We start from the raw sequence: 11435 nt of genomic DNA, 5'->3' as shown, positions 1-11435 counted from the left end.
GGGGCTGTAATGTAGAAGGTGTCAATTCCCAGCAATTGATAAGCATTACTTCAATACATTTTTGAATGATGCCCAAGTCAGTATCCATCAGTTGGCCATAGGGAATCCCCATTCTATGGTGCAATCGGTTTGCTTTAAGCAAGAAGTACCAGTGCATCCGAGGTAGATGCCATAGACCGCCTATTTCTGTAATTTAATTATATCATCAATATATACTTAAGCCTGATCCCAAATGTATGACTTCTCTTACTTAATGAATTTTGGCTGTGCCCACAAATATTATCTGATAAAATGGATCTGATAACACTAACATCAGAATAGGCTTCTGAGGCCATGTATTCATTTGGCATTCCATATTCAAATACTCAGTCTCAGTAAGATTCAAGTAGCATGCCAAGGTTATTTTTTCAAACCAAAAGTAATCTTGTGATGTGGAGGGCATAATTTTACTCCAGAAACCAAGAGATCTGTACTTTATATCTTCTATTGGGGCTTGACAAGATAAGGATCCTTATCTGTCACTCTAGCACAGTATTTCTCAACTGGGGCCTATTTTACCTCCCAGGAGGAAGCTGTCACTATCTATAGATGTTTTTGGTTGTCACAACTTGAATGGGGATTGCTACCGGCATCCAGTAGGTAGAAACCAGAGATGCTGCTAAATGTCCTACCATACACTGGATACTTCTTTCTCCGCCACAACAAAAATAATCAAGCTCAAAATGTGAATAGTACTGAGGTTGAGAAACTGGTCTAGCACTATTGAATCTAATGCATTCTATGACTTGAGGTTGGGCAGATTGTACTGTATCCTAGACATGCTGCAAATATTTCCTTTGTTCTTGACCATACTTGACACTTGAAGGATTCCAGGTCATTCAATACATGGACTGGAGCAGTTTTCTATGTATGATGAATGCTGTCTCCAAAATCCCCTCTCCTCCTTCAAAAAGCTCATAACGTGCTGCGAGAGATGTGAAGTGTAACAGTTGTGTTGACCTCAGAGGGAATCTCTCTGTATCTTCTGGACCATGTATGAGCCTTAAAAAGTTTACCACATTCATTCTCTACTCATTGGGTCAAATTCTCATTCTGTGAAGAACCTCAGGATGATTAAGGTTCCATAGAATTACTTTATGACAAAGAGAAGAAAATTACATTGCTTTGGGCCAAGATAGTAAAAGGCAGTAGAAGTGTACTGTTGTCCTTATTGCATAACGGTGAACAATTTTTGAGTCTTCCTGATGATGGAGAACAAGAAAAACCATCATTCACAAAGTCATTATAAATTATGCAACAGAAATTGTGTTAATCTGTTACAGTAAAGACTAGACCACATTTTGAACAGCATCTGAAATTGGAACCAACACTTGGTTATGTTTATAGAATTTCACTATCATTTGCTGCAATTCATCTGCTTTTTTGCAGAGACTAGAGAGATGAATTGAATATGGGTATAGTAAGTATCTTGTATTTGTTAATTTTTAGTGATCCTAATCTTCAATTTTTCCTGAATTGCTGTTTCCTTTATTTTCTTGGCACAGGAGAAATAGGGCATGTTGAGGGCTTTCCACTTGACTCTTTTATGATGGCCCTTACTCCACAAGTCAAGAAAGCAATATAAGTTCCTGCCAGATGTTATGTATATCAATCCTAATTTTACATGTAAGAAACGTGAAGATAATCACAAGGTGGGTTCACATGAATTAGATATAATATGAGAGATTGAGTTCAAAATTCCATGCTACATGCAGGGCCAAGAATTAGGTAAGGCAAGCAAATCACTTAGGGAACAAAATCTGAGGAGAAAATTATTCTCAGGGCTGTGCAAGTACAAAGCCCGCACATGCATAACACGAGAGTGAGTGCTTTCTTAACATTTGTTTCCTAGGCATCTCATTCACCTTACCCTGATCTCAGTCCTAATCACCTGACCTGTAAGTCCCACTGTAAACCTAAGAGATTATATTTCACAGTATCTCATGGTTTAAAACATCTCTAATGCACAATCACCTGGGAAACTGAAGAATATGAGAACAGGAATATTTATTGCATATACTTGTGGTCTTTTTCAAAAGCAACCATCCTCCACTTTGATCAGTGGGTTCTGGCTTCGTGAACTAACTTCAACCTAAAAACAAGAAACCGTACATTTTTTTGATTGTCACAGTTGATCTACGTCTTTTGCTTCCTCTCCTTCTCCCTCTCCCTCACCGTCTCCCTCTCCCTCTCCCTCTTTCTCTCTCTCTCCCTCTCTCTCTCTCTCTCTCTCCCTCTCCCTATACATAGTGATTAGTACCCTCCTTAGCTGCCTCTAGATCTCAGTTCTATAAGCACTATAAATTACATATTTTCTGCAGTTACAGGATATGAGTCTTCTTTAAATCTGACATAGAGACTCCAGCTTTGAAAGCATGCCTTAAATTGCAATTGACTACTAGAATCGAAATTCTCCAGCTCTGTTCTCCTGTTCTCCAGTGCTGTAAAAATAAGATATCTTCCTCCTAAATTCTTATAATTGTCATTGCCCTTATACTGACTAAATATCTCAGCTACTTGATCCCCCAATGCCTGCTGTCCCAGACTAATTTAGGATCAAGAAGTAAAATAGTCATCATAGGAATATATATTGGTATGTTTATCTGAATTAAAAATTGAGTAATTAAAAAGTTAAAAGTAGATACATGACATTCTTTCTGACATAAAATATGTCTTATTTGCCTAATTGTTTTTGCTAATTAATTTATATGCAGGCATTTCCCATGAACCAAATGTTCAACTCCAACATTTTCAAAAGCATATTTCAAGCACAAGAAAAGATAAAAGCTCTTAATCCAAAATGTCATTTTTTAAAAAGCATTAAAATTAACATTATTTTATTTTTTCCCAATAATCTAAGTCTATCAAATTAAGCCAGATGTCTTTAAATTAAAAGTTACCAGAAAAAAACAAAATAGTATTAGTCTTGGTACATTTTTTTGATACACAGCTCAGATGTGTATTGTTGTTGTATTGTGTTGTGGTTCTCTGTTTCTTATAAAATTCAAGTGGGACCCAACTTCATGACCAAGGTGAGGTAAACAAGACACTTTGAGAGAAAATCTTAAGAAGGCATTCGGTTTCAGAGCCATGCAAGTGCACACCCTACTCTTGCACGACCCCCACAAAGACTGCCTCTTTGCTTGTCTCCCCCTAGCCCTGACCACAGTATGATACAATTAAAATGTTAACTGATAGATCATTAAAGACACCTTTTGATCTTATATCAGTTTGTAATTTTTGTTGTGTAACTCAGAAGAGGTTCAAAGGAATGACTATCATTGCTCTAATGAAAGTCTACCTTTAGGAATAGACTTATTCTGGCATATATGTATATCCATTTTATGCCAACTTTCCATATATGTATGTGTATGTATACTTTATATAAATTGAGTATATATAATATATATAATTTATGTATATAAATTGAAAAGTAGGCATAAAATGAATGCTCACTCCTGTCTTATTCTAGTAATAAATCATAATCATCCAAAGATAAACAGACATACTTTTATATAATTGTCTGTATTAGTTTCTTATAGCTGCTGTAACAAATTACTGCAGGCTTCTTTAATTAAAAGAGCAGAAACTCAACATCTTACAGTTCTGCAGGTTAGGTATCTAAATGGGTCTTACAAGGCTAAAATCCAGTTATCTGCAAGGCTGTATTCCTTCTGAACACCCTAGATGTGAATCCCTTTCCTTGCCTTTTCCAGCTCCCAGAGGTCACCGCATTCCTTGGCTCATCTCAGTTCTTCAAAGTGCATCATTCCAATACCTGCTGTGTGATCACAGCTTCTTTTTCTGCCTCTGACCCTTTTGTCCCCTCTTATAAGGGCTCTTGTGATGATGATGGATCCTCCCAGATAATCCAGGATCATCACTTCATCTCAAGATCTTTAATTTAATTGCATCTGAAAAGTCCCTTTACCATGTAAAGTAACATAATTACAGATTATGGGGATTAGAACATGAACATTTGTGAATGGGTTCTTATACTGTCTACCATAAGCCACTTCCACCTCACTGGAATGAATTTTAAATAAAATTTTACTATTTATATTAAAATTCTTTATTAATGTTAATAATATTTTGTTTAGGAAATCAATGTTTTACTAATAAATGTTGATGTTTTAATCCAAAGGCATGGATTTAACATGATTTCTATGATTATAGAAAATTCAAAAAGTATAGTGTGCAGCTATATGTTTTCATTACAAAATATATGATCAAAAGACAATATAACAATATTTTGTATAGAACAATATATACTACAAAAGGGAAAAATTCATTTAGAAAGTGAAAGAAGTATATGTATTCAAAAGGAAATGAAATGATGCAATTTTCTAAATGTTACAGAAGACCTATTTCACTTACTATATAAATGGATAAAGACATGTGTCAGAGAATCAGGTATTTAAATTTCTTTGGCTATATTAAAACACAAAGAAACTTATTTAAAATGTATGTTTACAATATGCTAGGAATTAGGTAATTTATAGTTATTTGATATGATAGAAATTTTTGGTCATAATATAAAACTGTATGATAGATTAAATCGTTTTCAAAATTATTTTGTAAGATAAATGAGCAAAAATGAGTGACCTCCAGCTGTACGCTGTAATTATCATAGTGAAATATCATTCTACGTTTGGAGAATGCCCATCAGTACCAGAAATTGCTGCAAACAGAATTTGATGCATAATCAGTATGTAACCTACTTTCAGTCCTAGTCTATCTGCCTGGGTCTTCATTTATAAATGGTAGTAAGAGCACCAGCTTTGTTCTCAGGGTTGTTGTCAATAACAAATGAGACACTTTGTCTAATTTTTTTTCATAAACATATAGTATAAGCTGCAGTTATTAATGTTGCTTAATTTTATGACAGCAATAACCAGTAACAGGGCTTTTCCTTCACCCTGTGTTTTGGAGACAAATCTGCTATGAATCTGCTTATGAGGAGATCAAAAGATCAAGTAGGAAATCCTGACAAATGCTCTTCTTCTCACTCATTAAATTGCCCCTAAGGGGAGACTTCAAAGGGAATGACTAGTGACTGTTTACTGAGTTGCAATAGTTCAGGTCTTTGGAGATTTTTCTTTTACACAAAATCTTTCAAAGGGGACTTTTAAAGGTTACATTGAAATATGTCATTCCTGCTCCTCAATCTTCATGCCTCTGACCTCAAAAGGACACTAATAGCTTTGTGAAGGGGAATTTGCTACTCACTAGAGATATTGGCAATAATTACTGGGTGGGAAAAGCTAATGATTTTCTCACTTATAGGAAGACTGGCGCTTCCACTTGTTGTTGTTCCTTTGGTAAATTCAATGGCTTTTCTTATGGTAATGTAGAGAATGAATGAACAGCACATTAAGGAGCTGTCTGAATAGGGAAATGTACTGACATTTCAGCATTATCTGAATTATGTGTTAAGAGTGGCTTAGCCAAATTAAAATGAATGACAGGTCAAAGCAAAAATTACAAGCTCTTCCTCATTACTCAGAATACATATTAAGTGTTCTCTAATTCTGAGAATCCAAAATGTATTAGACAATTTAGTTTACAGGGACAAGTTGTCATTATGGGGTTTGGGTAGGAGACCTGGAGAAATTTGAAGTTCTAACTCTCCATTCTAACCAAGCTTTGACAAGCCAACTCTTGCCCTTCACTTTGCTACTTTATATCATTCCCATGTTTTGGTTAACTTTTTACATAGTACACCTTTATAGTGGAAATGGCTTAAACTGGAGTTCCTGAGAATCTAATACCCTTTCTACCTTTAATTTACTCCTTGACATGTGGTAAATCACTTTATTTCTCTAGTTCTCATTTATAAATTTCTGACAGTTGTGTCAGATCAATTCTTTTTTATAACAAGCTACACGAATAATGATCATGTTATACAGAAACCACTCCCTTGGGCTGGGCTTGAGACTCGGGAAAGTCCCAGCTTTCCTGATTTGATAAGAAGGAAACCTCTTTTATGAACAGAATAGTAACTTTACTATTTGCTTTTCCACTCCAGAAAGCTATTAATTGGTGACATGGAGATTATTATAAGGCTAACCTTGAATGTGCTTTAATTAATTTAAAAAAATATATGTTTTGATTATGAAATGGTAGATGAAGGTGATAGACATCTAATGAGGAGAATAATGACCAGAGAGACAATATGACCTTCTGAATGACATAGCGTCTTAGCAAATCATCTTGTGAGAAAAAAATGCTCAAAGTAAAAGGAAGCTGGGAAGTTCTTCTAGATGGCTAAGAGTTTCTTGAGCTGACACTGGAGGTGTTAGAAGATGAAAGAAGCTAAAACTGAACCTTATAAAGGAAAGAGTAACGTGAAAACCTCTGGCCCATCTTCAGAAACTCATCTTCAGAAAACTTGCAACATATACAACATCTTTTGAAAACAGAAAGTCACAGGTCAATAGCTATATAAATTCCACATTAAAAGAAGGCTATGCAGATGAAATTCTGATTGCCAAATGGAATAGAGAAGGGTATGCAGACCTGTGCTGCCTATGATATATAAGCAAATAGTAAAGTTACAGGATGCCAACTCTGGAACTCACTTCATTTGCTGGGCTCGAAGCTGCATGTGGAAATGGTCACCAAGGGTCTTCAGTGTGGCTGCAGGGGTAGCTCTGACTAAGGCTGCTCCGAGCCCAATTCCTATCCTGCCCTAGACCTTGGACTTCAATGATGGCTACTTTTTCACTTGCACCTGACACTCCATTTCCTGATAGGTTCTTCTCTGTATAGCAGGAACCTAAGTCAGAGTTAAAGCATAGTCTCTGTAGTTAATGGCTTTGGTTTTCATCAAGTGCAATTATTTGTAATTTTAAAAAATAAATCCCTTAACCCTAAAAAAAGTAATTTGGCGACACTTGTACTTTTCTTGTAATATGGCCTTTAGAGTAAGACATGTTTCCAAACTCATTCTAAGAACTATACTGTTGGCTTCAACTTTTACCAACGTCTCACCTAAACTTATTTCTTTTCCTATTACGTCTGAGGAAAAGGTTAACATCTACTTCTCAGACAAGTAGCAGTTTACAACAACTCCTCTGGAGGAGAAAAAAAATGCCTTAAATTGTCAGTTCCACGAACCTCATTGGACTATACTTTTTCAAAGGATAGAGTCTTGGGAAGAATGTAAATAAGTCTGTATCGTTTTTTGCCCAAGAGCTTTCTAAAGAAGACTCAGCTTTAGGTTTTTGTTTCTCTTGTGTCTTTCCTTCTCTGGCAGAAATCCTTGGATAAAGATTCTGACATCCTTCTCTCTTTCTCTTGTGCTCTTCTTTGTTCCCTCCGGATTTTCCCCACAAAGCCTGGAGCCCTGAAGCTTTGGAAGCCGCCCCTTTTATTACAAAGTTGTGTGGCATAAAGTCTGTATCATCGCTGCTCTAGGCATTTGTAAACTCTCTTATATTCTTTTGCTTGTCTCTTCTCCCTGGCTACAGGTTCTGCTTGGACCACTTTTTCGTTTCATCAGAATTTTATGACAGAGCAGCTCAGAATTCAGGCATGAGTGTATAGAGACAGAAAAAAAGGGGGTTCAATCTGTTTGGCTTCAAGGTTTCAGGCTCATCTTTAGCCAAGCAAAAAATATTACACAAGGACAAGTCCAGCCAAACAGGCTACTGTGCTGAGCTTTTGACTCAAAGCCTCATAGTAATCAAATGACAGCATTTACCTGTGTTTTGCCCAAGTCACATCTTTGCCCTTGCTGTGATTCTAGTTGTCAAGTTAGATAATAAATAACTTGAACATGATTTTAGACTATTGTGAAGGAACTAGTAGAGGAAGAGAGGATACAAAATCAGAAAATAGAGGGAATGATAATGAAGCCAGGTCCCTTTATTTTTCTTGTCCATTAATTTTCCTTGAGGTGTAATGAAGAGAGTTGGTGTCGAGTGAACAGCCAAGAACATAATTGGAAGATTCAGAATTCAATGCTCAACAGTCTTTCCCTAAGCACATTTTATTCCCAACACTGCGTGATATCAATTCTACTTTTGCTCCAGGTTTAATTCCATCACACAAAGAGGAACTCAGTTTCATCAGTATTTCCCATATTTTCTGATTCTTCATTCTCTTGTCCTCCACTAACTTCTTCCCTTTATCCTATAAATGTGTTCAAAGTACTCATTATCTTAAAATGGCAACAACAAGGATAAAGACGTGAGTTCAGTAATACTGGAACATGTATTCGGCTAAAGCGACTCATATGGACATGACAGTTCAGGCTGCGTGGCAATTTGGGAAATCAACAGAAAGAAGTGGGGAATAAGTCATGGATATTCAGAAAACTGAATGTGTAAATTAATAGCGTGCGTTTGAATCTTCTTTGTAAGCAGAGCCAAGTGCATGCTGTTCATAGTGGTTTTGGAATTTTGGTATCCGAAAGTACAGAGTCACGATAGGCCCGAACTCCTGAGAGCTATGGGTGCTCTTGATGATTAGGTTTAGTTATGTGGGGGCTTGGTAGGAGCAGAAACCACAGTTATTCTGCAGTGGGAAGATGTTGAGGAGCTTATGGAATATGAAGTGATCATCAAGGAGGTGGCAGCACTTGAAGGATTCTGCGAATTTGCGGTGTAAACTCTGAAGTAGGAGAGGTAAACCAAAGCTTAGAAGACCTTAAATAGGCTCACCTAAAACTAGGACCCAGCTAGGAGCCCCAGTCCAACATCGAAGTGTTAGGGCCAGCTCTGAAAGGAAAGTAGAATATCTCCTAGAATATGGCTATAAATCTTCTTCTGAAGGAGAAATATGGCAAGGTAACTTGATTAGCCTTTATTAACACGACTGTACTGAAACAAATATTTGCCTCACAGAATTTTGAATCAGTATACTAAAGGGTAAGACTTGAACATAATATGTGCTTTTATTGTTTTAATTTTTTTTAATTATATTACTTGACTTCAAATTTTACAACGCTATAGTAACCTAAATAGCATAGTACTGGTGTAAAAATACACACACAAATGAATGGAACAGAATAGAGAACTGGAAATAAAGCCACATACCTAAAGTCAACTGACCTTCAATGAAGTTGACAAAGACAAAAACATATACTGGGGGAACGGACACCCTATAAATAGTGCTAGGGAAATTGGATAGTCACATGCAGAAGAATAAAACTGGATCCCTATCACTCACCATATATAAGTACTAACTCACGATGGATTACAGACTTAAATATAAAACTGGAAACTATTAAAAAATATGAGAATACGTGCTTTGAAATGTGATTCATCACATAAACAGAACTAAAGACAAAAAACCAGTGATTACCACAATAGATTCAGAAAAGGCTTTTGATAAAATTCAACATCGCTTCATGTTAAAAACTCTCAATAAACTAGGTATTGAAAGAACACACCTCAAAATAGTAAGAGCCATCAATGACAAACAGCCAACACCATACTGAATGGACAAAAGCTGGAAGCATTCCCCTTAAAAACTGGCACAAGACAAGTATGCCCTCTCTCACTGCTTCTATTCAACATAATATTGGAAGTCCTGGCCAGAGCATCAAGCAAGAGAAAGAAAGAAAAGGCATCCCAATAAGAAGAGAGGAAGTCAAACTATCCCTGTTTGTAGACAACATGCTTCAATATTTAGAAAACCTCATAGTCTTGGACCAAAAGCTCTTTCAGCTGATAAACAACTTCAGTAAAGTTTCAGGACAAAAAATTGATGTACTAAAATTATTATCACTTTTATACGCCAACAACAGCCAACCTGAGAGCCAAATCAGGAACACAATCCCATTCACAATTGCCATAAAAAGAATAAAATACCTAGAAATACAGCCAATCAAGGAGGTGAAAAATCACTATAATGAGAATTACAAAACACTGTTCAAGGAAATAAGAGATTACAGAAACAAATTACAGAAATAGATTACAGAAACATGAAAAAACATTCTGTGCTTATGGATAGGTAGATTCAATATCATTAAAATGGCCATATTGCCCAAAGCAACTTGCAGATTCAATACTATGCCTATCAAACTACCAATGACATTCTTCACAGAACTAGAACTATTTTAAAATTAACATAGAACCAAAAAAGAACCCAAATAAGCAAGCCAATCCTAAAAGAACAAAGCTGAAGGCATCACATTACCTGACTTCAAACTATACTATGGGGCTACAGTAACCAAAACAGCATGGTACTGGTACAAAAACAGATACATAGACCAATGGAATAGAATAGACAGCCCCAAAATAAGGTCATATACCTACAACCATCTGATCTTTGACAAAGATGACAAAAACAAGCAATGGGAAAAGGACTCCCTATTCAATAAATGGTGCAGGGATAACTGGTTAGCCATATGAAAAAAATTGAAACTGAACCCCTTCCTTACATCAATACAAAAATCAAGTCAATATGGATTAAGATTTCAATGTAAAACCCCAAACTATAAAAACCCTGGAAGACGACCCAGGCAATACCATTCTGGATATAAGAACAGGAAAAAACTTCATGATGAAGAAGCTGAAAGCAATCGCAACAAAAACAAAAACTAACAAGTGGGATCTAATTAAACTAAAGAACTTCTGTACAGCAAAAGAAACTATCAACAGAGTAAACAGACAACCTATAGAGTAGGAGAAAATATTTGCAAACTATGCACCTGACAAAAGCCTAATATCCAACAACTATAAAGAACTTAAACTTACAAAAACAAACAAACAAACAAACAAACAAAAAACAACTCCATTAAAAGCTGGGCATAAGATGTGAACAGACACTTTTCCAGAGAAGGCATTCATGCGGCCAAGAAACATGAAAAAAAGCTCAATATCACTGATTATTAGAGAAATGGAAATCAAAACCACTATGAGATACCATCTTACATCAATCAGGGTAGCTACTGAAAAATCAAGAAATAACCGATGCTGGTGAGGTTGTGGGAAAATGGGAACACTTACACACTGTTGATGGAATCACAAGCATTCTTATACACCAGTAACAGACAAACAGAGAGCCAAACCATGAGTAAACTCCCATTCACAATTGCTTCAAAGACAATAAAATACCTAGGAATCCAATTACAAGGGATGTGAATGGCCTCTTCGAGGAGAACTACAAACCACTGCTCAGTGAAATCAAAGAGGACACAAACAAATGGAAGAACATTCCATGCTCATGGATAGGAAGAATCAATATCGTGAAAATGGCCATACTGCCCAAGGTAATTTACAGATTCAATGCCAACCCCATCAAGCTACTGATGACTTTCTTCACAGAATTGGAAAAAATTACTTTAAAGTTTATATGGAGCCGAAAAAGAGCCTGCATTGCCAAGACAATCCCAAGCAAAAAGAAAAAAGCTGGAGGCATCATGCTACCTAACTTCAAACTATACT

The sequence above is a fragment of the Rhinopithecus bieti genome, unplaced genomic scaffold (assembly GCF_001698545.2).
Source record: "Rhinopithecus bieti isolate Rb0 unplaced genomic scaffold, ASM169854v2 scaffold_44748, whole genome shotgun sequence".
NCBI lineage: Eukaryota > Metazoa > Chordata > Mammalia > Primates > Cercopithecidae > Rhinopithecus > Rhinopithecus bieti.
This window is presented reverse-complemented; position numbering follows the sequence as displayed.